The following is a 6,507-nucleotide window of genomic DNA, read 5'->3' as shown; positions in this document are numbered from 1 at the left end:
AAAGCACCTGCAAGACTTGTGTTCTTTGCAGTATCAGGTCTCATAGTTTTTGTTGTGCTCTGGAACTTTAAACTCCATCCTCATATGCTTTAAAGCACGGCGCTGCTGTGACGTGGTGGGGGGTCTGTGGGGGCCCCTTGCTGGGCCATTGCACAGGTAGTGCCAACAGATGTCTCTGCTGACTGAATGCTCAGCACAGGGATTGCCAAGTTTAGCCATAGAACTCTGTTTGGTGCAAGTACTTGAATGGCTTGAAAAGAACAGGTGTCCTCAAAGAGATGACCTACCTCTTGGCTTCAGGAATCACCAGTGGGGTGGCTGCAGTGGTGGGGTGGCTAGCAGAAGTGAGGCCAGCTCCAACAGCAAGTGGGGCCCTGTTTTTCCCTCTCCCTCCATCAGTTCTGTGTGCCAGATGGGTGGTTATTAGCAGGGGGTTGGGCTAGATGATCTCCAGAGGTCCCTTCCAATCCCTGCCGTTCTGTGATTCTGTGAATCTGTGATTTGGCCATGAGACTTTGGTTTGGCATCAGCAGATGGAGCATGTTTCTGCCCCAGGAAAGGGGAAGCACAGCAGAATCCTCAGGGGCTTGAACCAGTGAGCAGGGCCTGGTGTGTGCCCACTGCCAGGGGTGCAGGGGCTCCTCGGTCCCAGTAGAGCATACACAGCCCAGGAAACCACTAAGCTCTAGGGTACAGTTGGCTGAGAGGAGCTTTCCCTTTAGGACTGGAGATCATCTGCAGAGCCTGACTGTTGTCAAAGGTGGGAAGTTTAAAGGGGGTCTGTGTTTGTTGGCAATGCCTTGGTTTTGCTGTAAGATTAATTGTTTTTTTTTAATTCTCTCTAAATAGCTTTCCCTGGCCAAATCCACTACACTAAGAAAAGCCTGTTTAAGCAGCAGGAAGGTGGCCCATGCCCATGTAATGCCACTGGTTTAAATTCACACTTCAGCTTATACTGAAAAACAAATCATAGAACCATGGAAGGGTTTGGGTTGGAAGGGACCTTTGAAGATCATCTAGTCCAGCCTCCCTGCACAGGCAGGGGACACCTTTTGCTAGATCAGGTTGCCCAAAGCCCCATCCAACCTGACCTCAAACACTACCAGGGATGGAGCATCCCAAGTAGGTACTGCAGAAATTCCCTCTGGAATCCATCCACCTGGGTGGATGCTTTCCTAGGTGTCCTCCATGCTGCTGCCTCTCAACACCAGACAGTTGGTCAGCATGGTTCTTGCTGGTGAAGGGATGGGCTCTTGTCCCTGTCATTCAGTTGGAGGACTGAGGATCTGCATGACTTGACTGGGGTCCAACTGGGCATCTGGGGTAGCAGAAAGGGGAGCCAGACCATCTCCTGGATTACATGGCCAGACCATGGACCATCTTTCACAGTTTTCCAAGAGAGGCTTCATAGCCTTTCTGCTCACTGAGGAGTTTTAGTACACTGGGAAGCTTTTCTTGCCAGGGTTGGCATTGAAGGGAGTGAAATCAGTCTGTTCATTGCCTCCCAGGTGCATTTCAGGGTGTGTTTTGGGTGCAGTTCCCTGCCACAAAATGAAGTCAGGGTCTGCTCCCTCTTCTGGGTCTTGACCATCTGCTAAGCTTTTGCTCCTCATGCTTACACAAACTCTTACTCAGGCAGGGAGAGGAGAATGTAGATATTAAAAGCCACTAGGTGGAGGTCTATTTTGTTTCAACACAGGCAAGGTCAACACACTCCACAGCCTCCCAAAAGGCACTGAAGGTGTGGTGGGAGGGGAAGAAGTTGAAAACTCAGAGGGGAACCAAGTTTCCCATTATACAAAAAAGTGTAAGGGTGTTTTTCTCTACGTTGGTAGCAACTTATGAGCAATTAAGATACTCAGCAACGACTGTTTGCGGGTGAATTCTGACTGGAAGTGTGTTCCAAAGAAAACTATTTTAAAATATGCAGATTTCTTTCTGTATTTAAATTTTTTATATATATATATATATATATATATAAGTGTTAACTTATTTTTGTTGTCTGTGTAGGGATCTGTTCTGGTATTTATATTCCATACCTTTGTTCCAGCTTTAGTGGCATGTAATAGCAGCAGGCAGGAGGAGGGGAAAGTCCTGATGTGTCTTAATTTTTCTCCAGTTGCCTTCTCTGAGAAGGTTCCTAAGCAAAACCTGTCTGTGTCACCAGATTCCATCCTAGCCCTGGAGCCACCCACTGCAAATTTGCTAGTGGAGGTGAGGATCCTTAGCTCCTTCTCCCCCTCCTCCATCATGACTCCGGTGCTGCTTTGTGTTGCTACTTCCCAGGCACAAGGAGATGGAGCCCTGCATAGTGACAGGGAAGTGCAGGTGTCTCCCTGGCTCTCTGTCTACCTGCTTCCCCTGAGTCCAGCTGGACCTGGGGACCTCCTGGCCTCCTCTTCACACCTCCCTTGACCCAGGGAACAGACTGGGGAGGAGGTGATGAGTTTGACCCAGCTGCATACTCCTACCCCATCCCCTCCTGGCTGCGTCCATCCCTTGCTTGTACATTTTGTAAGCTGGAAGGAAAATCTGACTGCCCCTTCCTAGGACAACATCAAGGACTTTGCTGAATGGGTGGGGGTGGTTTTTTTATAAATTTATTTTAATTTTTTTTTTCTTACTGTCTTTGCTGCCTCCCTGCTGATGTCTGCATGTAACAACAGATCAAGCCAGGTATCTTTGAAGACATGCAGCTGCTGCTATGACCTTGCTGTTGTGGACAACATGCTTTCATTCACTTGAGCTTTTCTTTGTAAATAGTTCAGTCGTTATGTTGTTAGGGGAACATTTTGTACAGATGAAGAGCATTGTGGTGTGTAAAGAGGTGGGAATGGAGAAGTGATACCTCTGCTAGGCACAAGAATAGATCCTCTTCTGCCAAAGTCAAGAGGCGTAGTAAGGATGCCCTGCCTGATCTTTGGGGTGGGCTCTGGTCCAAAGGACCAACCTTGTTTTAGCATATTTGGTTGCTTGAATGAAGCCCTCTGGGGAAGCTGTTGGAAGGGTCCTGTGGGTGAGGTGGGCAGCATCAAGGCTGCAGCTTCCATGCCCGGGCATGTGGCCAGCCAGTCTTTCTGAATAGAGAAAGGCTTTTTAGCCCTTCCCAGAAATGAATTGTTTTGTGCAAAAGTGACCAGCTTCTGGTTGTTTGCTCACATCTTTCATCCTCTGCTCACTGAAGGTCAGCACCACCTGGGTTTCAGTTTGATTTGGCCCTTTTTCCCATCCCTTGGGGTGGAGTTGGTGGACAGTGAGCACCCACACTGGGCATCAGGCAGCTCTGCAGTGGGAGGGTGTGCAGTGCTTCCCCACCTGCCCCCCAGATCCCCTCCAGGCACTGTGGGGGCCGGGATGTGCTGCAGGCTGCTGGTTAAGAGCCCTTTGTGCTTGGTTGCAGCAGGGAAGACGGGGAGGTGGGGGGACCACACAGGTGAAAATGTGTCGGTTCCATGTGTTGCTGTTTACAGCCAGGGGTTTGGAGGGGTGAAGTTTTACCTGGCAGTGCTTGCTGTGTAAAATCCATTTCTTTAGTCCTTGCATTTTAGGAATTCCAGTGGGATTTTGTACGTTGCCCCCCAGAAAGCCACGTACAAGTGAGCAGCGCTGTCATCTCTCCAAATGAACAAAGGGTGACGTGCAGGTCTGGCAGGCTGGGAGGGCTTGCTTTGAAGAGGAGGAGGAGGAGGAGGAGTGGTGCTGGAAGGCTACCCCGCAGAAGGCTCCCCCTCAGTCCCTTCCTGCATGTGTGCTGCTCAACACCCTCCCCAACACCCTCCCCTTTCGAAGGCAGCCTCTTCCCTCTGGCAGAAGCAGCATCTCTCTCCAAGCCCATGGAGCTGTCTTCATGGGGAGGTTCCTTCCTCCTCCTTACCAAAAATTGCACTTGTTCAAGGTGAAATCTAGATGTACAGAGGGAACTGACGCTCGCTCCTCAGAGCCACCTCCCCTTTTTCTGCTGGGCCCCTGCGTGCCCCCATCCCAAAAGCGAGGGGAAGCCAAAGCTGCATCGCTGGTGCCATGGGCGTTGCTCTGCCTGCTGCTGTGGTTTGTCAGCCCTTTCCCTCTCCAGCAGCGATGCCTCCCCCATAACACACAGGGTCCTGTGGGGCACCTGGCACCCAGCTGGAAAACAGACCATCCAGGAACGTCTCTGCTAGCAAGAGCCAGACCTCGATTCTTCTCAGGGTGTTCTTACTCCTGGCTTGTGCTCCGAGACGTGAGGTTCCTCTGAGAGCTGGCAGGCTCCAGCCAGCCAGAGGCACCTCTCCCTCACAGCACGGTGGTTTCAGCAGGGTGACTTCTGTTTTGGGGGAGCAGAGGGTTCCCCCTCACGGTGCCACGTGCCTTCCAGCTGCGCTGGGTGGAAGGAGCAGGAGGAGTGGCTGGCAGCCTGGGGGCAGCGTGCCAGCAAACCTAGTGCGAGTGTGGGTCATGTCAGTAAAGGGGCTTTTACTAACCAAAGCCATGGAACAGTCTGAATATTTTTATTTTTTAATTATTAAGCAAAGTGTAAATACCTTTCTGTTGTCTGTTTGATGGTCTATTTTCCTAATGATTTCTCAGAATTTATTATGGGGGTGATAAATAGTTCTACTGCTCGTTCTGCAAACAGATGTATTTTTTATCTTTTTTTATCTTTATTTTGGCTTGGGGTTTGGTGGGGTTTTTTTTTGGTTTGTTTTGGGTTTGTTTTTTTTTAACAGTGTTCCTGTAGTGATTAAAGCCTTAAGTTGTAAAATGTGAACCTTGCCCCCAGAGCACAGCACAGGCGTGCGACCCCTTTCCATCCTGGCAATGCTGTAAATACATCTCTCCTGAATGACGCTTTTTGGGACCTGGAAAGTCACTTGTAATTATGTGGTACAGCATTAAAGCATCTTTCTCAATAGCCAAATAAATGATGTCCGGTGTTTGTGCTCATTTTCAAGCCTGCCTCTGCTTTCCAGCTTGTTTGGACATGGGTGCAAGGTGACCACGTGCTTTGGGAGCTGCTGGGGTTAACTGTGCTCCTCATAGAATCATAGAATCATAGAATTGTAGGGGTTGGAAGGGACCTGGAGAGATCATGGGGTCCAACCCCCCTGCCAAAGCAGCTCCCCAGCTCATATTGCACAGACAGGCGTCCAGACGGGGCTGGAATCTCTCCAGAGATGGAGACTCCACCACCTCCCTGGGCAGCCTGTCCCAGGGCTCTGGCACCCTCACTGGGGAAAAGTTCTTCCCCATGTTGGTGTGGAACTTCCTGTGCTCCAACTTGCAGCCATTGCCCCTTGTCCTGTACCCACAGAGCACTGAAAAGGGGCTGGCTGATTCCCCCTGCATCCCCTGCTTCAGATAATTATAAACTTTAATTAGGTCCCCCCTTAGTCTTCTCTTCTCCAGGCTGAACAGCCCCAGCTTACTCAGCCTTTCCTCAGAGGGGAGATGCTCCAGGCCCTTCATCATCTTCGTGGCCCTTCTTTGGACTCTCTCCAGGAGATCCCTGTCTTTTTTTATCCCAGGGAGCCCAGAACTGGACCCAATACTGCAGGTGGAGCCTGACCAGGGCAGAGTAGAGGGGGAGGATCACCTCCTGTGACCTGCTGGCCACACTCCTCCTGATGCCCCCCAGGATCCCATTGTCTCTCTCAGCCCCCAGGGCACACTGCTGGCTCATGGCCAACCTGTCATCACCCAGGACCCCCAGGTCCTTCTCCACAGAGCTCTTCTCCAGCAGCTCATCCCCCAGCCTGTCCTGATTCCAGCAGTTATTCCTTCCCAGGTGCCAGACTCTCCACTTGCTTTTGTTGAACTTCATCATCTTGCTGAAACGTGTGGCCCAACATGTAATTGGGGGGGCATTTGCCACAGGCTGGGGTCTGTGCTCAGCACTGAGCAGCTTGTTGCTGCTGACGTGGAGGTGAGTCTCTCCCTGTGTTGTAGGAGCAGTTCAGGTATTAGGTGGGACTGTGGGAGCCTGCAGAGTTAGCCTTAAATTTACCCAGGGAGGGTGTAGATATTCGCTGGCATTGCAAAATTTGTTTGTCTTGGGAAATTAGAGGATTGTGTAAAGAATGAGGAGTTTTGCTGGTGGGGTTTCCCATGGTTGGGTCCTGTCTGCCTTGGCAGTTGCAGCCTGCTTGTGAGTCCTGCTGTACATGGGGCAGTGCCCCCCACAAACACTGCTGTTCCCTTCCCCTCTCAGTCCTGGTCCTTTCCCATTGCTTTGCCAGCTGTGGGCCTAGTGGGAGAACTTTGTGGAGGATCAGGCACGTTCCTGAGGTGGGACAGGCCCTGGTCCCTTTTTAATCCTTGTGTCAAAGCTTGAGGAAGTGGGAGCCCTCAGCAGGAGGGTGAGGCAATGGGAGTGAGTGTTGAAATGTGGGCGACTGGGACATCACAGACACTGTGCTGAGCCTGAACCACCACCACAAATGTTCCCCTTGCTGTATGCCACGATTCCTGCCCCCCCAGGACACCAGCCATACGGGGAGCACCCTTAGAAAACAAATCCATGGGGATTTA

The sequence above is a fragment of the Gallinula chloropus genome (assembly GCF_964237585.1).
Source record: "Gallinula chloropus genome assembly, chromosome: 1".
Taxonomy (NCBI): Eukaryota; Metazoa; Chordata; class Aves; order Gruiformes; family Rallidae; genus Gallinula; species Gallinula chloropus.
The sequence above is the reverse complement of the archived record's forward strand: the minus strand, read 5'-3'. Positions refer to the sequence as shown.